Source organism: Euprymna scolopes, chromosome 22 (genome assembly GCF_053919585.1).
Source record: "Euprymna scolopes isolate OS-2025 chromosome 22, ASM5391958v1, whole genome shotgun sequence".
Lineage (NCBI taxonomy): Eukaryota > Metazoa > Mollusca > Cephalopoda > Sepiida > Sepiolidae > Euprymna > Euprymna scolopes.
The window spans coordinates 67,177,010-67,204,086 of NC_136503.1; positions in this window are offsets into that span (position 1 = coordinate 67,177,010).

Here is a 27,077-nt window from a genome sequence, read left to right on the forward strand (position 1 = left end):
TTTTACTTTTTGTTAAATTATTTTTTCATACGTATTCAAATAATGTTGCCCCAACCCTTTTTGGCCTCAAATAGTGCCTGCAAAGAAGTTTTCGTGATTAAATAATCCAAAGAAAACATTTTGCGCATGCATTTCGAGGGAGCAATTATTAAATAAAAACACCATTTTCTCAGGGTATACGTTCCCCATGACGTACGAAGAAATGTTGTACGCGCCTACTAAAATTACGTTATTATTTAGAAGGTTATTCTTAACAGGGGAAGGGCTTTCTAACTATTTCGCACTTTCACCTTCATATTTTAATGAAAAAATATATCATAAAAATGTAATTGAATTTGGAAATACTACCTAAAATATAGCACAATGCCTACACTGTACGGGCACCATTATTATTATTATTATTATTATTATTATTATTATAACAATGATTAAAAAAACTGGTGTAGATGACATCGACTGGCGCCACATCAACTAGTTGTGAAGGGCCAGGGAGGCTGGAAAGATCCAGGTGGGAGAGTACTGACCAGAGCTCCACTGGAAGTGTGCAGTTCAAATCTGGTACCTTGGGGGAGACATTTTGTCACCCAAACTTCAGGAAACATCAATGGCTGATGCCACCGAGAAATCAATAGCAAACCGCTGTGGTGATAACGTGCGATCATCTGCAAGAATGGTCAAAAAGTGGAGAACATTGGAAATTGAGGAGATTTGCTGCCATGCGGTCTCCAACGAATACCACAGGTTATGAGCGATCACTAGTGATGGTCTGTGAGACCACACTTAGTGAGTGAAATAATAAAAAATAATGTCCCCTTCCAAATTTACCAGCATCCTGATTTAATATCGTACATGTTTACTATATATATATATATATATATATATATATATATATATATATATATATATATATATTAGGGTGTCCGTAAAATTACTATACAGTCTTACAAGTTACTATACAGACACCCTGTAATATATTAACAGTACAGTAAGATATTGTATTAAAATATTTATTTTTAACAAAAGAAATAAAAAGAAATAACACCTTTATGCTATTAAAAATCGCAGAAAATACACGTGTTACATCCGAAAAGACTGTAACAATCAAGGCAAATAATTTCTATGACAAATATTCAAATTGGAGGCCTTCAGCTCCAATACATTCTCGACAACGTGACACCACACTCTGACTAACTTTGGTGCACAAGTCTCGATCAAGGTTGGCAAATGCATCAATAACAAATTGTCGAAGGTCTTCAATACTTCTTGGCTTTCCGAAAACACAGAGTCTTTGATGACTCCCCAGACAAAGAAGTCCATAGGCGTTCTGTCTGGAGATCGTGGAGGAAATTCAATGGGCCCTCGCCTGCCGATCCAGTTATCAGGAAATGTCTCATCCAGTAAATTTCGGACAGCTGTAGCATAATGGGGCGGGGCTCTAAGACTGCATAGTAACTTTACGGACACCCTATATATATATATATATATATATATATATATATATATATATATATATATATATATATATATATATATATATCAGGAATCATTACAGAATTTTGCATGCCCTTTCCATTTGAAGTTTAATATCCCTTTTTTTTTTGTAGCATCAATATCCAATTCCCCTTATTCTATTTACCTCAAATGATTTAAAAACTTTTAAAACATTTAATTTTATTTTCTATGTTTATTACCTATAACAAATCAGGTGCAAATATTTTTTAACATTTACTAAGATTTTCCTCCTCAGAGATGTATAAACATCGGAAACTCATGGGTTAAGGAAATATATTTTACTATACTGTATTCTTTGTCTTGCATACAATAACATTTCTATATTTGAAATTAAACTTTTTCAAATCATGAATTTTAAGTTCCTAAATTATTATCATATATATATATATATATATATATATATATATATATATATATATATATATATATATATATACACTAGATGGACGCCAGTCGTTGTTCGGTTGTACAAATCGCTTAAACATGTTATTTTTAATTCATGGAGATTGCAGATGTATTATCAGAGAACCGATCCTCTATTGCATATTATATATCACGACGAATAATTTCCCCGTGATTCAAATTCGCACAAAATAAATAAAATAAATAAATAACATTAATAATAATAATAATAATAATAATAATAATAATAATAATAATAATAATAATAATGTAGTTCAGCAAATTCTGTCTGTGTCTTTTGACAATATTACGTCGCTTTTATGAGGAATGATCTGCTAACTCAGTTCTGATTAATGTTTAGTTTTAAAATAGGCAAAGAAATGATTTGCAGCGATTTTGAATTGTGCTCATTTTTTTTATCAGAAATTGTAATTATTCATGAGAAAAAATTTAAATAAAATAGTGAGGTACACCCGGCTTGAACTCGGGATATGCTAATCTTTAGTCGAAGGCTCTTGCTCTTTGCTATGGTTCCGGATGTCAAAAATTCTTGTTTTTATCTAAGAAGAAATTATTTAATAAGATGTTATTATCTCCATTGCAGGTTCAACCTTAAATATTCTTCTGTAAAAAATATTTTCTATCTATAAGGAAAAAAGAGTACTTTCAGATAGGTCTATTCGAGTTTCTGTACTTATCGGACGAATTCCTGTATAAAACATATCTAAGCATACTGCCAGAAATAAATTACTTTTGTGTGATATTTGCAACGGATATGCTTAGCCGTTTCAGAATCTATTAGGAAGGAACACACACAGAAAGTGACTTTTTATATAATAGTAAAATAGTAATGGTCCGTTGGTTAGAGATGCCGACTGTCATCGCGACGGTTGTAGGTTCGATCTACAGTTCGGTTGGTTATTTTTGTTTTACGGCATATCAACCCATTTCGGGTTATTTAATGCCGAATCCAAAGATTTTGAAGAACATTTTTTACTGGAATATATTTGTTGTTTTCAAATAAGTTTCTATTTAACCCATAGTTGGGACCCTAACAGGTACTACCACTCCAGGTCAGAGTGGACCTGGGAGCAATTGTAATTAAAGGGTGGCAGCACACTCCCCAAAGCCCGCAAGCTGGGGCCTCACAACTGGATATAGTTTAAGGTCATATCCAGGACCCTACAGTTCGGGGAAAGGTATGTCTATCCGCACTGATGAGTTGTCATACAACGAAACGAATTTAGGAAAACTCGTACCGGGAAAACTCGCACCTTTTTGCTAGATAGAAAAAAAATTCACCTATTGAATAAATATCGATTGAAAACACAGTTTATGACCATGCTTGAAGAAGAGGTTGTCTTTCAAAGAGAATACACATCACATAGTAATTTTTACAAAAATATTTTTACGTTTTTTTTAGCATTATTTGAATTTGTATGAAAAAATATTTTAGCAGAAAAATAATATTTAGTAGAGAAAATAATGAAAAAATTAAAATTAAATGAAATAAAAGCATGAATCAAATTTACCGAAAGAAAAAAAAAATAATTAAATAAATACACGCGCGATTAAAAAATAAAGTCTCAGATATATAAGAAAAAAGTGTCAGAAAACGCTTTGTGGAAGCAATCATTAAATCAAACCACCGTTTACGCAGCGCCCTCATTCCTCGTGAAGTATCCCTTACGCAGATTTTTAAATAAATATTTTTACATTTATATGTTGATACATTTTTATACAATAAATGTTTTGATTTCCAGATATTTTTCTGTTCGGAAAAAATAATCTTTGTTACTTATTTGCCGCTTTATGTGACGAAGAAGAAATTGAAGTTATTGCCCGCTAATAATAGCCGCCGTCGGCATACTGCATAAGTGCTCCCGAAATTACTTTTAAACGATACCCGACCCTTCCCATGTTAAGAATGGCTTTCGAAATAATAACTTTATTATTTCAGCGCGGTACCAAAGAGTACATAAGCACCGCGTTTCCTTTTTTGTTGTTTCGTAATAACACAAGAATTGTTTAAACTAAATTAATTCTTCTGAATCAAATATTTGCTTTCTTTAACTATATTAAAGTGCTTTCTTAACACTTTTTTGTGTTATTATCAAATAACACAAAAAGTCTTTAAACTAAAGTATTTTTTAACTAAATACAGGGTGACGCCCCCAAAAAACAAAAAAAAAAACACAGAAAATATATCTAGAACATATGCTGCAGAACGTAGCAAAAAAGGCCAAACACCATAGTGTTTCAACGTGATGTTTTGAATATAATAAACTAGTTATGACCAAAGTTTCATTTCATTCAAACAAAACACTAAAAAACGGGGCCAATTAGTGTTGGTGCCCGTTTTTTGGGGTCACCCTGTATATGGTTTCGTTTTTTAGTGTCTTGACTTCGTGATCAAGTTTTTTTTTTTTTTTTTTTTTTAAACAAGGGTTATAAATATATATTTTTTTTAAATATTATTGGATGGGTTTTCTCTTTTAAAGACAATATCTTCTTCACGAACGGCAATAAATATGTTTTAAATCTATATTTATTCAATAAGAGACCAGTTTTCCTGCCTAGCAAAAAGGGACGAGTTTTCTGGGTACGAGTCTTCCGCTTCTAGTTCTGCTGTGTTTTCATATAGAAATTTTATTTCGAATTTTTTCTTAATTTATCTATTTGTATGCGTGTATATATATATATATATATATATATATATATATATATATTCTCTCTCTTTTTCTCTCTGTATATATATGTACCGAGAGAAAAAGAGAGCGAAATAAAAAAGCAACAAACCAAGTTCTGTGTTCAGGAACGTTTCGTCTTTATTAGAGAATTTCCTCTAAAATACAGACGAAATTTATTTTATCAACATATCTAAAACTCCAAATTATTTTAATACCAGTAATTCCTGCCGTCTTAAGAAATAGGCGCTGTTCAAAAAATTGCAATCTTTAACATGTATAAAGAAATAAATGGTAAACTAGATAAAATCTTGCAATTTTGTCATCTATTTGTGTGTGATATGTTGTTAAACTTAGCATGTATCGAGCTTCATAAATAAAAGAATTGGCATGAATAAAGAGTGAAATATCATTGAAACCATCAATTTTCCATTTATGTATGTATATATATATATATATATATATATATATGCACATGTATATATATATGTATATTACTTGTTCAGATTTTCTTTGTTATTTTAGTAAAAGTCATTTTATATATATATATATATATGTATGTACATATATGTATGTATATATATATGTATATATATGTATATATATAAATATATATATTACTTGTTTATATTTTTATTTTAGTAAAAGTCATTGTATATATATATATGTGTGTGTATATATATATGCATATCAATATATATAGATATATATATACATATATACATATGTACTTTATATATATACATATACATACATATATATATACATACATATATGCGTATCTATGTATATATGTATATATGAATGTATGTATATATATATATTGCTAGTTTAGATTTTCTTTATTTTAATAAAAGTTATTGTATATATATATATTTATATACATATACATATGTATATATATGCATATCCATATATATACATATATATACATATATATACACATGTATATGTACTTTTATATATACATATACATACATATACATACATATATATACATACATATATATGTATATCTATATGTATATATAAATATATATATATACATTTGTGTGTATACATATACATATATACATACACACACCCATATATATGTGTGTGTGTGTATGTACGTATGTATATATATATATATATATATATATATATATATATATATATATATATATATATATATACTGTAGCGTGTAATAGCCAAGATATGAATGGGCAAAATCTCAGTAAAATATATTTTGACAGGCTGGGCTCTGAATATTGCAGTTATTATAACCCTAATAGGTGTTAATGCTTAGATACTTATATAAAAAGTGTGTGAAATTATCAATGAAGTTTTCATAATACTGAATCATGTATATATGCTCGATCGTTTCGGAAACGATATCATTTCACTCATTCGATATTTACAAATGAATCCATATAGAAATAGATAAGATATTTCTGGTTATCGTTTCCGGATCAGCATACATTGAATGGGAGTGGGGATGACAAGGCACCAAAGTTGAACAAGCTTATTGAAGCAAAAATAGTTTGTGAACTTTTGCAAGGGAACGTTTCAATTATTCGAAAATATTTTACTTAATTGTAAGGAATTGTTTCCAATATTTAGAAATATTTTACTTATTTCTCGATTGTTTTATTTGTAAATAGTAAATGAATAAACGGTTATCAGTTCAGAAACGATCGTACATATAAATTTGATTTTGTTATATTACTTCCTTTGAAAACTTGATTGATAATTTCACATACTTTATATATATATATATATATATATATATATATATATATATATATATATATATATATATATATATATATATACTACCAAAAGTATCCGTCGTAACTGGGCTCTAAAACAGCCTACAGAAAATGAATGTATGATAGGTTATGAAAGGGAAGGGTTGTAAAGAGATAGCTTCGAAGTTAGGGGTATCAAACCAAAGCAAAATATGATGAAAGTAAAAGTGAAATAGATAAGCCCCATAATTTATTATACCATACCTGCTCACACTGAAACACTTATCACCATATTCTGTGAGTCTATATTAGAAACCTTGTTAAACTTTGTGACATATTTCCACTCTATAGAGGTCAGGCGCGAAAGAACACCCCATAATTTTATTATACCATATTTCTTCAAACTGAAACATAATTATCAAAGTATACTTACGCAGATAGATATGAAAAGTCTTTATTAAAGTTTGTGCCTATTTCCATTCTATGGAGGCAAGGCGCGAATGCAGACCCCACAGTTTTATTATACCATCCCTATTTAAATTAAAACATAATTATCAAAGTATTCTTATGTGCATCTATATTAAAAACACTTGTAAACGTCTTTTTTTTAATTCTTAAATTTTTATTTCCATACTTTGTGGACCAGGCGCGTACGCAGAGCCAACAATTTTAATGAATCATCATTATGCCAGATCAAACATACCCATGTCTTTGTCTCGATAAAACTTTTATCATTATATTTGATCTGTTTTCTATAATAGTCAACCATATAGGCGGCTATTCGTGACCAGACACATACACACAGACATTCAGCTTTATATTATATATATACATATATGTGTCTGCTAGTGTACATATATATATATTACTTTAAATACCTACAGACCCACTTGTGTTTATATTTCCAGAATCATCGTTGCAGTAAATTATGATTGCCGCTAGTTGTTAGGTTCGCAATCAACAAGGAAGCCATGTCTGTCTCTAATTGCAAAGAACAGACCATAGTGCCACCGCCAATCACGAATGAAATATATATTTATAAGACGTAAACTTCATACAAGAAGGGTCTACAGTGATCAAGCGATAAAACTGCTACGATTTCGCGTGCGGTCCAAATGACCGACTTATTTATTTACACAAATTGTGTTCAACTGTTAAGGAAGAACTTCTTAAATGGACGAAATAATTATAATTATATAAAAAATTATTTTTACAACATACAGACACTATGGTATCATCTCCCTGGAATTATCACGGCAGGAATTTTGATTGTCGGTGGATTCGAACCCAGCAAGGAAGCCATTGCTATCTCCATTACACAGGAACAAAGCTGAACGCTACCGTTAATCGAAATGATACTCAAGTGAAATAAAGACCTAAACGCTATACCAATATACAATTTTTCCCCGGCCAACCAACCTCGCAGCTCGCAAGAGACATGACACTAGCGTGCTGCGACGTTGGTTTGCTGTGGACATCATTATAATTCATCACATTCTAAAGATATATATATATGTATATATCAGACATTATATATATACAGACATTATATATATATATACGTATATATACATACATTATATATATATGTATATATACATACATTATATATATATACATACATTATATATATACATACATTATATATATACATACATTATATATACATTATATATATATATATATATATATATATATATATATATATATATATATATGGTGGATACTAGAAAGCTGATTGGCTAACTAGAAATCCTCAACATATATAAAAACAAGAAGCAACCACAGAATTCGCGCATAAGCCTGACAAATCCTATAGTGGATGAAACGCAGAATATTCAGTGTAGCTTAATCGCCATATATATTTTATAAATTACTAACTAGCTCTACCTACGTATTGAGCACTTTTGAAGTAAATACTTAAAGTTTACGCATAAATCTATACTTTCGTATATTAGGTTTATGGGAGTAAATGAAGTAGTTATATATATATATATATATATATATATATATATATATATATATATACACATGTGCTTTTGATATCAGTGCTTACAGTTAAATTATAGGTAACTGTTAGCGCTGATATTAAAAGTAGGTCGAGGTCGAATTGACAACACACTAACGACACCAAATTAAAATTAGGGACGACATCATTTTCCTTTTCATCATCCATATTTTCTTCATATTTTGCACGAGCCGTCAAGTCAATAGTTTTTCTCAGCAGTTTCCGTAATTCAATAACGTAAACTATTTTTGAATAAACAGATCTGGTTACAACATTGAAACGACACTGCATGATTTACGTGATCTCGGCTAGAAATAATACTTTACGATATTATATGACCTTGCGAACGCCTTTCTTCATTTAGATGCCCTATATGATTGTTAAAACATTAACTAGTTGGCTGTGATAACTCCGTATCACCAGGTGTGTCAGAATTTGGGGGGAATTTTTGACACCCCTAACAAAAACTGCGAATAAAATATTAAAAAAAAAAACTCGTAATTTCTCTTTTTAAATTGGCCTGTTTATTTTCTCTGTTGAATATATTTCAAAAATAAACTATTAAAGTCGTCTAAAAATAATACAAATATTAATTTTTATTTAAAAAAAAACAGTGTTTATAAAGTGCCTGCGCGCCTTCATGCAGCCCTTTTGTTTACGTAATGAAATCAATTGAATTTTACGAGTTAATTTTATTTCAATTATTTCACTTTACAAATCTTTCAAAAATGTTCTATTCGTTCAATTTTTAGGATATTTACAAATTCAATGTGAAATGTGATGCGCTTTCCAATAAACTGAATATGATATTCTATACAAGGGTTTTCTTTTAAATTCACCCCCATTTTGAAATGTCTATTAAAATTAAAATAATTAATTTTCTCACCTTAAATTTATATATCACAAATTTAAGATAAAAGTCAATAAATAAAATAAGCTAATTAAAAACAAAAAAATAAAATTATTTGCAAATTTACTTGTAAAGTCCAAAGTATAAAAACTACTTTTAAAAAAATACGTTGAATTTTTTTCAAGTGACACCTTATAACCTTCTTATATTGCACAGAAATTTCGTTTAATTCCAACAATTATTTCTATTTCATTCAGTTTTTTTAGGTATAAAAAGATTCATCCATAAAGAAGTATAAAATATGTTAAATCCAAAACTCATGTATTTCTTCGAGAAAAGAAAAAATCCTCAACTGTTTTTTAAGGCAAAAACTGATAAGTAAAGTGACTATTTTTCGGCTATAGTGACACATATTTCATCACGCACAAGGCTAGACGAACGTGATGTTTTTACGTTCGTCTATCCATCCATATTTCAAAACAAGAAGAGACACCGCCTCGGCGTTTTGCTAACACCCTAACAATGCCATAAAATATAAATATAGAAAAATTCTTAACAATTAAGAATGGACGTACCCATTAATTTTATTTTTATAGGTAAGTGATGTTTTTGGAATTTATATATACATATATTTTATCGAATCAAGTTAAAAATTATTTTATTTTGTTTAAATCTTTTTTAAAGAAAACCGATTTAAAAAAAAATATTGCATAATTTGCTATTAAACCTGTTATTTTTTTTTTTTAATTTTGGTCTTGCTCCTTTGATTGAAAAATATTAGGGTCTGAATTATATTTTTCAAGTAGTTATAAGCTTGGAAAGATAGGAGGTCGAATTATTCAATTTTTTCAACATGCATTTTAATGTCGTTTTCGCACTCTGCTGCCGTATCACATCGCAACAAGTTCTATTGAAATAAAAAAGAAACAACAAAATTATATATAATCTATCCATAAGTTTATTGTAAACAAGATATGCATATCAATGGATAATCATTATTTGTATTATAATTTTATACGAGTTTATTTGTCCTATTAAAAACATTAAAAAATTTGGATCATTTACGTGTTGTAATTTCAGTATATATGGCACTTTATTAGAAAATCAAATTTGTCAGCCTACAGTAAATGGCGGAGGTAAAATATTCTACATTCAATTATATATTTGTCCAGATTTCGTATATACTAAGCGGAGGGGGGTCTGGTTTTCCCCACTTGTAAAATACACTTAAATATGATTTTTTAATTCATCCATATGTTGTATATATTATTATAAAGTCGTGGTTTCAAAAGTAAAATTTAAGTATTAGAATGTAATCAGCTTGAATCGGGACAGAAAACATTTTTTTTTATATTCAAAGCTGGTTGCATTACTTCTGTACAAACATGACACCCATATAAGCTGATTAAAATTAAAAAATAAACTAATAAGATAGGTGTACAAAATGTATTAGTATATTTTCAATTTGGACCTATTTTTCACCCTTAAAAACTCATTAAACCGACTAAATGTCCATTAAAAACGGTCCATAAAAAGTACAATCATATGAGACCCTTAGCGCCGCTCTGCAATTTTTAGTTTCGGTAGAGATAGAGTTTGAAACTATGGAGATAGAGGGTATAGCCTTTTATATATCAGATAATAAAGTTGTGATTTCAAAAGTAAAAAAAAATAGTATTTGAGTGCCAGCTGCTCGCATTGAAACCGAAAGCAAACCTATAGAATTCGAAGCTGGTAACGCTACCACTGTACCAAGGTGACATGCATATGAACTGATTAAAAATAAACTGAGAAAAATGTCAAAAATACAGAACGTATTTTTTTTTTTAAATTTTGAGTCATATTTGACCCCATGACCAATAAAAGAACGGTCCCTAAAAATTCCAACCATTTGAGTCCCCTGGTGCCACTCTGCGACTTTTACTTTTAGTTGGGAAATAAGGAGACGGACAGATATAGTGAATTTTATAAATTAGAATCGAAGGGAGGTGGGTCAGAGGAAGTCGCCCGGCTATGCATGGTCATAAAACACGCTTAAATATTACATTTTAATTTGTCCAAATTTCGTATATCTATACCCCTATAAATCTCTGTGTGTATTGATAATTATATTAAAAACCTTTTTTATATTTATTTAAAAAGAAAATACAACTTTCTTTTATGTAAATCGTGGAATTGCTTTCCCTAGCAAAAGACGTAGCTAATTTGAATAATCTTTTAAACACTCATTTTAATTAATTCCCTATCATATACATATTTTTGTTTTCTTATGGAATGATCATCTTTAGTAAACTCATAGCTTAATTGCTATATATATATTTTCATAGTTTACTGCCTAGCTCTACTTGTGTATTGAGCACTGTTGAAGTATATACTGAAAATGTGCGCATAAAATTATATAATTTATGTGATTAAAGAAAGTAATCATATATATAAATATATACATATGCATGTATATGTATGTATATATATATATATATATATATATATATATAATATATATATATATATATATATAAGAATTATTCAGTGTTGTGTTTTAATTATAACTATTTCTACTTGCTTTTGATTTATTATTTTTTGTCCAATCCCCTATCATATACATATTTTTTGTTTTCTTATGGAATGATCATCTTTAGTAAACTCATAGCTTAATTGCTATATATATTTTCATAGCTTACTGCCTAGTTCTACTTATGCATTGAGCACTGTTGAAGTAAATACTGAAAATGTGCTGATAATATTATATAATTTATGTGATCAAATAAAGTAATCATATATATAAATATATATATGCATATATATGTATGTATATATATATATAAATATATATGAATATATTTATATATATGTAAATATATATATATATGAATATATTTATATATATATATAAATATATATATATATAAGAATTATTCAGTGTTGCGTTTTAATTATAAATATTTCTACTTGCTATTGACTTATTATTTTTTGTCCAATAGCCAATCTTTTCGAGAATGAACTCGTTACTTACATGTTACAAAATAAATGCTTAAAAAATTGCTAGGACACTAGCAGCCACAGACAATCTAAACCGGTATTAATAGGAATCGTCTGAATAATAAATCTGTTCAACATAATTGACAACTGACCAGCATAATGTAAGTTTACTAGAATGTATAGCGTATGTGCGTACGATATGGATAGGCGCACACGATAAACAGTTACACATAAAACCAGGCTTAAAATCTCGAGACAGCCAAAGTATGAGATGCATTAGATCAGATTGGTCGAAAGACATCAAAATAGTTGCCGATGGAGAGCAACAAATACGTTCAGCAAATCATACAAACCAAACATTTTATAGGCCATCATCACTTACAATAATTGCTTCAGTTACACACTTAAGCCCGAAAGCATTTTTCCACATTACCCACGAGAGTAGTTCGTATTTACATTAGAATAATAGTATTGACTGTGAAATGTTGTTTCAGAGAACAATATAATGCAACTTCCATCCCTATAATAGAATTAATCTACGATAGAAACTATTGGTATTAGTTGCATTATTACTATCTCTATTATTTACATTGTATACGCATCTTGCATCTATTCTTCGGACTACTGTTCTCATTTTCAGTGTCATTTTCGCTGCGTTTCGATCGATATAACCTCCGATTTTCCTTACGTGTATCTTGTCGACCTGTGAAAACTGTGTGGGAGTTTTTTGAGGTTCTTAAGCAAGCGCCGATGGTGTAGTGCTTAGAGTACTTGAAAAAAATTGAGTCGTAAAAGTGGAATTCTCCTGTAGGTTGATGGTTCAGTTCTCCGACCGAAAATACAATTGCGAATTACTTAGGAGCTCTGTTCCATAATGGCTGAAGAAACGACATGCTATCACCGTTAATTTAATAAATGTTTCAGTTCTTGAATTGCATAGATATTCTCGAGTTCGAAAGATAGATTCTCGGGTTACAAAAAGTTACATCCGAAAAAAAAAGGTTACGGGTTGATGGGCATTTGACAATGGCTAAAATACAGGAATTGCGCTTGTAATTTCTTTTGCACCAACTATTCTCCGGATCTGTCGCCAGCGATCACTGCTGGGATGCAGACCTCAAAAGCAAAATTGACTACAATAACGCATTGTTAGATAAAACTCGGGGGGGTATTACGGGATTAAACTATTAAATAGTTCTACAGAAAGCATTGAATTGGTGGAGAATCATTAAAATGAATGTATACTCATAGACGAAGAAGATGATGCAAAAAGGTCGAATTTAGACTAAAAGTTGTTGTTTAAATTAGTTATGTGATCTGATACAATGAAACATATAAATATTTTTTGGCGTTTATTTTTCTCTCTTCAATAGCAGAGTTAGAGAAACCCTTAGTTTGAGAAAACACAACGAGAAAACATTGTTTCTTGAAAGATAATCTTGATTGAGGAGAAATAAAATTACACTTGTCTGGATGAAATTCTCTGTCACCGAGTGAATGTAGCAAACTTGTATTCAGAACAAATACTTCACTTTGCTCCCAGTCACTAGTCCGACAACGCAACGTAAATAAGTAAATGCAACTAAACGTCTCCTGTGTTAACTAGAAAATCTACCAATTTTATAAGATTCTTTTAGTACGTCTTTTCTTTTTCTAACATGAATAGATACGCAGTGTATAAATATTACAAGATAGCTCATATGTTCTATCTTAATAACTGAAGCCTTAGGAAATGACCTGGAATCTCTTGTGTAATTGTGACGAAACTGGAAATTAATCTCCAACGCTGTTAAGCTTAAGATTCTTCCCGTTAACAATTACAAGAAATCTTCCCAACCACCGATTACCATGACTTATAACACCCTACCTGTAAGTTTATTGTTCAAACTACTGAGGTTAACATTCGCAGTCAACATAAATCGAAGCAGATACATTGATACCATGCTCAAAAAACTACTCATACTTTACAGTAGCTTGTATTTCTACAAACTACGTGTAACAACCGAAATGATTGTTCATCGTCAGTTTCAGTGTTTACTTCGTATTTAAGTGCATTGGGTTTAGATATTCTGTTTGTGGTGAGTGTTTGTACTGTTCTGGGTGCCCGGCCTTGCCTATGTGTTTGGAGGTGTCTGTTGAGCAAAAAAAAAATAAAAATAAAAATGGTAGTAGGCAAACAGATCGAACCCGTACCGCGAAGGAAGAAAGGAACGTGATAAAAGAAACGTGACATCTTTGCTGTTGCGCCCATCGCAAATCTTTTTTTATTTTTACACAGTGATCACCACTTATCAAGGCCCAGAAGCCACTCAGTGATAAGGGTTATTGCAAGTACATTACGTTAGTGTGGAGATTTGATGAAGTGTTTACTTAACGGGGCAGTTCATTAGGAATTTGGCAACATTGGACTAGAAGACATCCAAGTTGTAGTCCGGTGGGAAGCAGGCAGACGGAACAGAGTTCCACAGGCGTGCAGTTCTAAGAAAGAAGCTTTGTTCATGGAATCCGCGTTTTGATTTAGGCACAGATATAGAGTGGGGGAAATTTTTCACAGTGGATTCAGCTAGACGGGTGTTTTTCGTGAAAGAGTGGCGAGGGGGGGACCAGAGATTGGAGTTCAGACGAGCACTTGCCATGGAAATAACGATAAAACAAGGATAGGCTCGCAACGTCTCTTCTGTTGGAGAGAGGTTGCAGGGTAGAGAAAAGGGCATCCCCCACTAAGCCACGAAGTCTATTTTGTACTCTGTCAAGGCAGGATAGGCTGTTTTTAGCAGCTCCTGCCCAGATATGGCTACTGTATTCCATCCTTGGACGTACTTGGCTTTTATATAGATAGAGAATTGCATCAGTAGTGAGATATCTTCTAGAGCGGTAGAAGGATCCCACCATCTTTCCAGCGACCTTGGCAACAGACTTGATGTACGTGTTCCATTTCAAACCAGGAGTAAAGGTCAAACCCAGAAGCTTGTCAAAAGACGGGGCCTCACCCAGACGAGAGCCATCCATCACAATTGATGCCAGATGGGGATCAGAGCGTTGATGTAAGGATAAGAGTGTAAATTAAGGCTAGTGAATCGAAAAGGGGGGATGACTGTCGTACATATCGGTGAAAAAACGACCCCTCCCTGTAGAAAAATGCCCACTTAGGGAGAAGAAAGGAATTTTTTTAGCATATTTTTTCGATATTTTTCGTCTGAAGAGTCGTTCTTCAAAACGATACCGATCTCGTTAAAATCTGTTGCCTTGTCGAAAGTTTTAGGCATACATAAATACATACATACATTTAAACAAATAGGTGAGATTTATATCATAGATAGCAATCGTATGCATATAGTTGTATTTTTTCTTACTAGCGGCAAATTGATCTCATCGGCAACCATTAGATATCACGGTCATAGTTCAGTTCCAATGGGAACGTTACATGCGACCTCACATTTTAAACATTGCGATAATATATTCTGCCTCTCGATATTTCTTAGAATCGTTGCCAATAGACACAAATGGTGATACATGTAATGTATGAAGGTGTTGAGTGTCTGGTATAGGATTTTATTATCCTTCATTTTAAAGCCTATAATTTCTCCCGCTGGTTTTTGGAGCGTTCCAAAGTGAATACATTTTCTATGGTATACTTACAATGGCGAAGCGTTTTCTCGCTTCTTCGAACGTTTTTTTTTTTTTAAAGTAAAATAATGTGTAACATCGATTCCGCAGATTTTGGACGTAGATCTTACAACGCTGTAGAAAACCATGTTCGTTATTCATAAGTCTGTGTTTATATCTGAAGTCTGATTGTATAGGTAGTGTGTTAAAATTCTATATATTTCATCGTATTCTAATTGCCTGAGCACGTATGACGTCGTATTGTAACATTTATACATTCAGGTACAGAGCTTTACTGTACTCACTTTGACGATGAGTGCAATGATATAATTACTTTTACTCGTAAAATAGCTGTATTTGTGGGTCAGTTTTTTTTTTATCTCTTCTAGATTCGATGTGTTTTTCCATGTGCATGCATTTTTAATTAGCAAACACGGGAATAATGTAATATCTTTCTATGTACAGCCAACCATTCAATATAGATCGATTATATTTTGCTAATTATTTAGAATTAAGTTCCACAGAATCTAGCAGATCATACCTCGGACGGCCAATTGGAAAACTACTGCCTCTCTGTATACCCTTTATTCCATTAAAAAAATAGCAAGCATTAATTCAAATACTAGACAGACCAATTTAAATTCTACGTTTGCCTTTTTTTCATAAGATGTTAAGTTTATCACGATGGCCCTCGAATGATTGCTACATTTTTAGTGGTGTCTATTTATATTACTTGTTTTTTTTTGTTTTTGTTTTTATTAGAGTTAAGATCTTTTGTCATTTGTTTTGTTCGTTCAAAACTACGAGCATTCTCACTAAAGCGTAAGAGGCTGGTCTGACAGAAGCTTAATTACAGTGAATCAACTAAGAAGGTAAGCTGGGCAGCGTGATGTTAGCTTACATCTCGTCAAAATTAAGTATAGTCAGGCCAATAAGAAGCGGGGAAACATTTTGAAGGGAACCGGCTAGCAGAAACAAGTAGAAAACCTTCGAGTATCTTTAGACTTCTCAAGTTTAGATGGAAATTGTTCCTACTAGTCTTGTGGACTGTAAGGAAATGACAGGGACGGTAAATTCATGAATTCATGAATTTCCATGCAAAACAATTACAAGGATGCAATACTGTGGCGATCCGACAGAGATTTAGCTTAACAGAGAAGTATTAGATCCGATATTCATTATTTTACTCTATGATAATGATACTGTGTTTAATGAGAGAGAGAGAGAAAGAGAGAGAGAGAGAGAGGGAGAGAGAGAAAGAGAGATAACAATACTCTATCTACGCACAATGGTGGCATTTATTTTACGAGTGAATGCTCATTTTAAAACCATACGAAAGATATTTGTAACGGCATTTTTAGAAAATGACATCTCCTTGATAAATAAAGTATGACTTGTTTAGATCTGAGTTTACTTAAGGTCTTAAAGGATTATTATTTATTACTTTTTGCTTCAAATCATTATTAGCTAAATGCTTAGCAATCAAGTTTACGTGGAATAAATAAGGCGTTCGTTCCATTTAATTTCAACGATGCGATTTGCTAGATTTATCTTTTTGCGTTTTATTTGTTTTAGAAGTGGGGCGGCACTTACTTTCGGAATGTTATTTTTATTTCGATTGGTCACAATATTTCGTAAAATTATATTCAGCCTTCCGTCTAAGAATATAACTGTTGATCAAATTATAATTTACACAGTTTGTGCTTCCGATAATGAGTAAATTATTGTGTTGATCATCTTATTACAATGGTATATTTTAAAGAACACATTTATAGCTCTGATATTACGCTATTGAGCTATCTAAATGATTAGTTTATGTTATTTGTTCATACTAAATAACATACAAACACATAAGATATATATATATACATATATATATATATAGAGAGAGAGAGAGAGAGAGAAAAAGAGTGAATGAGGGAGAGAGAGAGAATGAGGGAGAGGGAGAGAGAGAGGAGAGAGAGAATGAGATGCTAGAAGAATTTTCTAGGACGAGTAAACGAGTTCCCTGATCAGAACAATTATATACTGTATTAACGTACGAAGATATATTTCAACTAAACATTTTGTCCAATATACTCATCCCAATTTTAATAGACAATAATTCTATCAGTTTGATTCTCGAGGACGTTTAGCATATATAGCGTACGTTTTAACGGCCTTGTAGACAATTGAAATTCAAATAATCTTGCATAATTACTGCCTGAATCAATTCCAACGTTATCTGCATATTTGAATTTTTAAGTGGCGATTAATGCACATGTTTTGCATACTTAAACTATTTTACAATCTTCCAAAATACTAAAATCCGGGAAATGTTTATCAATATTTAGTGAATAGATAATACGGAAAAAATTTTTTAAAAAAAACATGGATATATTTGAATATTCAAGAGGCCTTAAACCTCCGTTTTTTTGCTCCGTTTGAATAAACAGAAAACAAAATATAGCTCCCATTACTAGCGTTTACGTATGCTTTCCAAATTGTTCAATAATTTTGAAATTAGTTAATGAGTGAATCTTTTACAAAGAAAACAGTAAATATATCCACATACCTGAGGAGGGGGAATATGGCTTTATGCAAAAACGCGAAACGGCTTCATGCTCTCATCCAAGGTAAATATTCGACTTAAATTAAATTTAAACGCAACACGTTTGTGGTATATTTTAGCCAATAAACGTTGAAGTTGTTATGCCCCCGTAAATAGCTTGGTCTATTTAAATACGTTTACAGAAAAAAGAGAAATATACAAAAAGCTATGAGTAAATAAATAATTATTCTAATATCGTTCCGTTATATATAATTTAAATTTCGTTGTTATTCCGACATTTTCTGCCTCCGTACAGGACTCGATGTGGTATATTTTATGAACCATATTTAAAATATCCCTTCGTAACCTTACCTTTCCTCCCGATTTTTTTCTTTTTATTTTATCTTTGTTTATCAACATCAAAAAAGTAACTATTTTCCTTTATATTTTATATATCTATATAAAAGCAAAGTACGTCAAAGGATGGAATACTGTTGCCATATCTGGGCAAGAGCTGCTAAAAACAGCCTATCCTGCCTTGACAGAGTACAAAATAGACTTCGTGGCTTAGTGGGGGTGTCCTTTTCTCTACCCTGCAACCTCTCTCCCACAGAAGAGACGTTGCGAGCCTATCCTTGTTTTATCGTTATTTCCATTGCAGGTGCTCGTCTGAACTCCAATCTCTGGTCCCCCCTCGCCAATCTTTCACGAAAAACACCCTTCTAGCTGAATGCACTGTGAAAAATTTCCCCCACTCTATATCTGTGCCTAAATCAAAACGCGGATTCCATGAACAACGCTTCTTTCTTAGAACTGCACGCCTGTGAAACTTTGTTCCGTCAGCCTGCTTCCCTCCGGACTACACCTTGGATGTCTTCAAGTCCAATGTTAACAAATTCCTAATGAACCGCCCCCTTAAGTAAACACTTCATCAAATCTCCACACTAACGTAATGCACTTGCAATAACCCTTATCCCTGAGTGGCTTCCGGGCCTTGATAAGTGGTGATCACTGTGTAAAAAAAAATAATAATAATAATATTTTCCAGATACATGCCATATTAAAAAAAATGCTAGTTTTATTTTTTGTGTATTTGAAAAAAAGAACCACCCAATAGTTTTGCTGATTAGGAGACTTTGTTTCAAACAAGCCGATAACCATTAGTCGCGTGCTCTCGTGTAATGAATGAATGCGTGAATATAGGATTGACATGAAATTCTTAAAGATAAACAAAAATGACCGAAAAATGGGCTGAAATGACTTAAATAAATAAAAAGTAAATGACTTAGAATGACTTTACTGAACTTAAGGATGAATTGAATGACCTTAAGTATGACTTGAATGCTTAAAAATAACTGAGAATCCTTCAAAAACAACTTGAATGATCTGAAGAATGACTTGAATGGCTTTGAAACTGACTGGTTTTAAAGTGGGTGATTATTTTACATTAAATTAATACTGAAAAGTGACCCCCCACTTTATATCACAAAGTTACAAACATAAGTACAGCATGTAGTAAGAACAGATACTACACTTTGAGATATAAAATTTTTATTCAAAGGGAAAAAATACAGTGTGGAAAATGAAAAAAAACTTAGGCACAAGGCCAACTCAAAAAGAAGGCGTGGTGGCGAGGTTGGTTGATCCATCTCGTCTCTGTTGTAAATTTTAAATGATTTTTCTCTCGGCCAGCATCTTTTATCATGGTTACCTCTTTAAATTTGTATTTATGTGGGTGTGTGTGATGGGAGGGGGTGTCCTACTTAAAGCCAATTTTAGAACATTTTTTAAAAGCTTAAAAAGCTAAGAACAGCATCTATTAACAATAGACATTTGATCTTAACCAAAACGGCAAAGCACGAAAGACAGAGTGATTAATAAAGTCGCTTGCACGGGACTAAAAACCACACGATAAAATTGTTGTCCAAGACTTATCTATACCAATAAAAACATAGTTTCCGGAACGATCGTACAATTTATTGGGTTTGTTTTTTGTTTTTGTTTTTTTGTTCTTCCTTGTGAAACCGATTTTTAATTTTTAATATTAATTATAAATTATCAATCACCTTACACACAGTCTCTCTCCCTCTCTCTCTCTCTCTCTCTCTTTATATGTATATATATATATATATATATATATATATATATATATATATATAATAATAAAATGTAGCGCGCGTGAAGCAGTGTGTGAGCTATATATTTAAAAGCGTTAGAAGCTAGTACGATGCATGGAAATAGACACGTATATTTCTAAAATAAGAATTACAGAAACAAGTAATAATATACATGTGTTTGTGTGTGTGCGCGCACACACACATACACACACATGTATGTATTATTTAATTATTTTTATAACTAATTAACCTTATTTTTTTAATACAAGATCCTACAAGGTTATATGTTCTGTCTGACACTGTTTTCCAAGGCATACTCGAGGTAAGTCTTCTAAGTCAAATAGCGAGTATTTCAAATCTACAATATATATATGTACACACACACACACATATATATATATATATGTATATATATATATATTACTTCATTTATCAACATAAACTCTGAAAAGGCGATATATTGTACGCATCGATGTTCGTAATGGCACTAATAGTATGCACCTCTTAGTTTATTATTACATAGCTGTTGAATTCACAGTTTGTTGAAAGCCTTGAAAATTTATTAAATTTAACTTTTGTTTCGAGTTTCCTATCGTGCGACGGACGAACGATATTGACGATTCGACCGGATAATAATTATGAAGAAAAAAAGTAAATATTTAAAACGAAATAAGTATATATATATATATATATATATATATATATATATATAAGCAAACAGTTAATAAAATATGTTAAATAACACTTTGAAATGAGTTAAAAACATATTTAATCTGAAAAGGAACCACTAGATAAATTGATGGTCGTTAATCCGCGGAGTTTCGAAGAAATACCCTCTTTCTCGTCAGAGGGCAGGAATTAGCAAAATGCGGGATCGGATTTTGCATGCAGAAGTATTTGATGAAACAACAATAAGTCAAGGATCTTACTTGAAAACAAAATAAGTTAAGCAGAGGGAATATAGTAAAGAAAAAAGTGATTACACATGAATGGATAGTCTGGTGGGAGATAAAAAATCACGTGACGCTAAAATCCAAATGTAAAACTTCAAGAAAGTTAAAAGAATTTCCAAATATATATATATATATATATATATATATATATATATACATATATATATATATATATATATATATATATATATATATATATATGTATGTATTAAACATTAATTTACTTGATTCCTCCAGCCTTGGCAGACGTGTTTTAAATATTCTCTCCAGTGCTTTTTCTGTGCACACTTGAACTTTTTTTTTAATGATTTGAAACTCATTCCATTTGTGATTTTTTCCAAGAAATTCTGCCTTTTGGATCATTTTGAACCATTTGGAACTTACCTGTCGGATTAGAAATTTTTAGTTCTACTGTGTTTGGATTTTACCATTCTTGGATTTTTTACCCTTCACCGGACTATCCATTCATGTGAAATTTTTTTATCATTTTTTTTCTTTTACCTCCTATTCCCCTTACCTCACCCTTTTTTTTCAACCAAGTAAAATCTGTGACTTACTTGTAGTTTCATTAAACACTTTTACATGCAAAATCCGATCCCGCATTTTGCGAATTCCTGCCCTCTGATGAGAAAGAGGGTATTTCTTCGAAACTCCGCGGATTAAGGACTATCCACTTATTTTGTGCTTCCTTTTAAAAATAAAATATGTTTTTAACTCTTTTTCAAGATGTCTTTTAAAATGTTTTATTAATCATTTGTTCATATATATAAAGCTGAATGTCTCTGTGTGTGTCTGGTCACGAATAGGCTCCTATATGGTTGACTATTTAAAAAAAACTGATTACATATAATGACAGAAGATGTATCAAGACACAGGAATGGGTATGTTTGATCTGGCACACCGGTTGTTCATTAAAATTGTGGGGTCTGCATTCGCGACTGGTCCACAAAGTATGAAAATAAAAAATTTAAAAATTTAAAAAAAAAACGTTTACACGTGTTTTTGATATAGATGTACATTAGATTACATTGATAAGTATGTTTTAACTTAAATAGGGATGGCATAATACCTTGTGGGGTCTGCGTTCGCGCCTAGCCTCCATAGAATGGAAATAGGGGCAAACTTTAATAAAGATTTTCATGTCTATCTGTGTAGGTATACTTTGATAGTCATGTTTCAGTTTGAAGAAATATGGTATAATAAAATTATGGGGTGTTCGTTCGCGCCTGACCTCCATAGAGTGGAAATATGTCACAAAGTTTAACAAGGTTTTTTTTTTTAATATAGATCCACAGAATATGGTGATAAGTACTTCAGAATGAACAGGTATGGTATAATAAATGGGGTTTATCTATTTTATTTTTACTTTCATCATATTTTGCTTTGGTTTTGATACCCCCAAATTAGAATTTATCTCTTTACAACACTTCTATTCCTAAACTATCGTCTATATATATATATATATATATATATATATATATATATATATATATATATATATATAAAAGCGAAAATGTGTGCATGTATGTATTTATGTATGTATGTATGTGCGTTTGTGTGTCTGCTAAAATCTTTCGACAGACAGAACAAAAATTAACAAACTTGATATTCTATTGAAGCTTCATCCTTCGCCCGACAAATATCGAACAATTGGCCAGAAACGTTAATTTTTTCACCCTGAAATCAACAATTTTCTACAGGGGGGGTCAACAAAAACCCTCCTCTCATTAAGAGGTCGGTTCTACGCATACGTCAGATGACTTCAGGACCTGGTTTAGTTTAAATAGTTGAAGAACTGACCCAATTGCGTATAAGGCGTGTTAGCTCAGTTGGTTAGAACGTTGGTCATTATCTAAATGTTTTGGGGTCGAATCGTGGTGTAAGATGTCTTTTTTTTTCGATTTTTTTAATTTAAATATTGAAGCAGTAACGTTAGTTTTTCTGTTTTTTTACTCGCTTATTCTTATGTTTTCATTAACATCCCAAACCCCGACCAACCCGGGTACCCACCGTTTTTTTTAAATTTTAATATAGAAACAGGCTTATTTATGTCATTTTTCACGTGTATTTTTTTTTTTTACGATTTTTTAACGCAATTTTAACGTTCGTATTTCTGTTTTCTTTTTTGTTTTGTTTTTTTCGATATTTACATTTAACATCGTTCGTTTGCCTCACGTTAGTTTTTTTTTTGTGTTTTATTCCTATGTTTTAAATACACCCCCACCGCCTGGATACCTCCCGCTTTTGTTTTTCTGTTTTCTTTATTGATTTTTTTAAAACTTTTATTCTCTTATTCTTAGGTTTTCATTAACACCCCAACCCCGCACGACCACACACACGTCCAAAAATCCGGGCAACGCCGGGTATCCCCTACTAGTATTTTCCAAAATCAGAATCCATTTTTTGCAGGCTGTTTTTGAACCCAGTCAACGACGCGTACTTTTGCTAGTATATATATATATATATATAGAGAGAGAGAGAGAGAGAGAGAAAGAGAGAGAGAGAGTGAGAGAAAGAGAAAGAGAGAGATTGATATATATATATATATATATATTATATAAAGAACATTTTGTGTGTGTACGAGTTCGTTTCCCATGGACTCCAAAAACACTTGGGATTATTTTGATGTAATCTTTCAAGAAAGTACGAGAACTGTATAGCAGTGTACGGATGCAGTGTATCTGAATGTCTTTGATAACCGAAAGAAATTGATGAATGAAGAATCAGGCGATTTTTACTAAAGTTTACACCTTACACAACCCACGTTTTATTACCACACAGGCCGAAAAGCTCGGCTTATGAAATCTACAGTAGGCCCTTTGATATGAAAGCGGCGCGTTCGAAGTGGATGTTTGTTCAGAGCACTATCAATACATGATGCCTGACTTTTGCATTTTATATTTTATTTGAAGCACTTGTATAAAAGACATAAAAAATATATAATAAACTCAAGAGTATAATCTTTACAGTGCCACGGATATTAAAATCTATTACGGATTAAGTCATACGAGGAAGCGCGTGACGCCTCCTCGCAATGCACTGCGACGAGCCCCCAGCAATCAATCAATTTCTTTGGAAAATGTTTGAGTTCACTGACTTCGATGACAATAAAAATATAGGTCCGAATAATTCCTTATTTTGCCTTTTCAATGTCTCTCAAGGGCTTAAAAATCGTGGTATACTTCTCGAGCAATTGTATGTGGATTGGCTTACACTAAAGCTTCGCTCCTCATCTTCAAGACTCTCGTCGCAGTCACGAAATTTCTTTAATCACCATTGTGTTTTGCGTTTAATAGTGTTTTCTAGGCAAAGCTATTCGTTAATATCATGAGATGTCTCAGCAGCTTTTCAGCGCATCTTGACTTGATATCAAAAAATTGCACGAATTGTTTTTTTCCATCTTGTATTCAAGGTTTTACAAAACCTATGTATGTATATATGTATGTATCTATCTATCTATCTATCTATATATATATTTATATATATATATATATATATATCTGCTATGTCAGGTCATGTCATATGCTACTGGTACCATGTAACCCAGTACTACCTGCCTCATGGTCGGGTCACCGGCGACTAAACTGGTTCCCCCACCAGACTTGTTTGGTGAGGAGGGCGGCTAGTCCCCCTGAAGGATTAAAAGCAAGACCTTCCAAAGGGCGAATGAACTCTTTATCTGGGTCAACGGCCAACTAGCACCGAGTACATTTGTGTGTGTGTATATGTGTATTGGGGTAGAGAGGGCTCCCGTAAGCCGTGGTGAAGGCAACCTTTCTAGGGGAAGGAAATCTCTGATTTAAAAAACAATAAAGCGGAAGACCAGTACCCGCATTAAGCTGGTCTGCAGTTGAATTTGTTGCTGGTTTATCTTGCTCTTGCTTGTTGCTGGATCTCAACATTTTGAACCGAGAGAGAGACTTAGTTGTCGTATAAAGCTAAGACTCTGTAACATCATATTTGTATAGATACTCCCTCAGACATTTGGGCTCATGGATTTTAAATGTCTGAGGGAGTGACACTCGTCTGACAAGACGTTGCAATAATCATCATCATCTATCTATCTACCTATCTATCTATCTCTCTCTATATATATATAGTATATATATATATATATATATATATATATATATATATTATATATGCTATTTATTATTTTTTACATAATAAGTAATATATTTATGCACACTAATGAGAATGTTTCGGCCAGTTAATTCTGGGCCCAACTCTATTCCTGATCTACATTAATGATCTTCCAAATCACATGCTTAAATCCTTCGTAGACATTTTTGCTGACGACACTACCATCTATGGTAGCACATCTAAGACAGTAAACGACCAAGTTCTCTCCGATTCTCTCTCCTCTGATCTTGCTCACGTTGTACAATGGGGAAAGGAGTGGCTGGTTACTTTTAATGCATCTAAAACAAAGCTTCTATCTTTACATCATCAACGTTCTGATCCCCATCTGGCATCAATTAAAATGAATGTCTCTCGTCTTGGGGAGGCCTCAAGTTTTGACAGGCTTCTGGGCTTGACCTTTACTCCTGATCTTAAATGGAATACGTATATCAAATCTGTTGACAAGTCCGCTGGAAAAATGGTCGGATTATTCTATCGATCCAGTAGATATCTCACTGCTGATGCAATTCTCTATCTATATAAGAGCCAGATACGTCCAAGGATGGAATACTGTTGCCACATATGGGCAGGAGCTGCTAGAAAAGACTTGTCCTGCCTTGATAGGGTTCAAAATAGATTTCGAGTCCTGGTGGGAGATGTCCTTCTCTCTTCGCTGCAACCTCTATCTCACAGAAGAGATGTTGCGAGTTTGTCTCTGCTTTATTGTTATTTTCATGGAAAGTGTTCAACTGAGCTTCAATCTATGGTCCCCCCTCGCCAAACTTTCACAAGAAAAACTAGATTAGCTGAAAACATTATCAATAATTTTCCCCACTCTTTATCTGCGCCTAAACCTAAACATAGATTCCATGATCAAAGCTTCTTTCGTAGAACTGCACGCCTGTGGAATTGTCTTCCGTTTTCCTGCTTTCCAGCTGTCTATAATATGGTTGTCTTCAAGTTCAACGTGAACAAGTTTCTGATGAGCCGTTCCACTGAAGTTAACAAATTTACCGAACTTCCATTACTATCGATTACTATATTGTCCTTTTAACTACTCTACACTCTTTAACCCTTATCCTTGAGTGGCCTATCGGCCTTGATAAGTGGTGCCACCTATGTAAAAAAAATTACTAGTAACTAGAGATCTCTCTAAGCGATTCAGCTTATATCATCGCAAATATCGCTAATTTTGCTTTTATATAAGCTGTATCGCATGAGAGGTATCTAGCTACTGGTAACTAGCTGACCGAAACATGCTCATGACTGTGTAGCAACATTTTTCTGCTCATGTAAGTACAAATAAAAAGTATTGCCCGGTCTACTTCGGTATTGAGCACTTTTGTATTATCCTCGTTAAACTTCATATTTACATAACCTCTGGAAAACAATGACCTTGGATTATATATATATATATATATATATATATATATATATATATATATATATATATATATATATATATATGTCTGTGTGTGTGTGTTATTTTTTTTAAATTCATCATTCAATAAGGTGAAAAGCTATAGCAAACATCTGTATGAGTAATTTAACCATAGTTCCTGATTTCAAAAGGCGAAAAA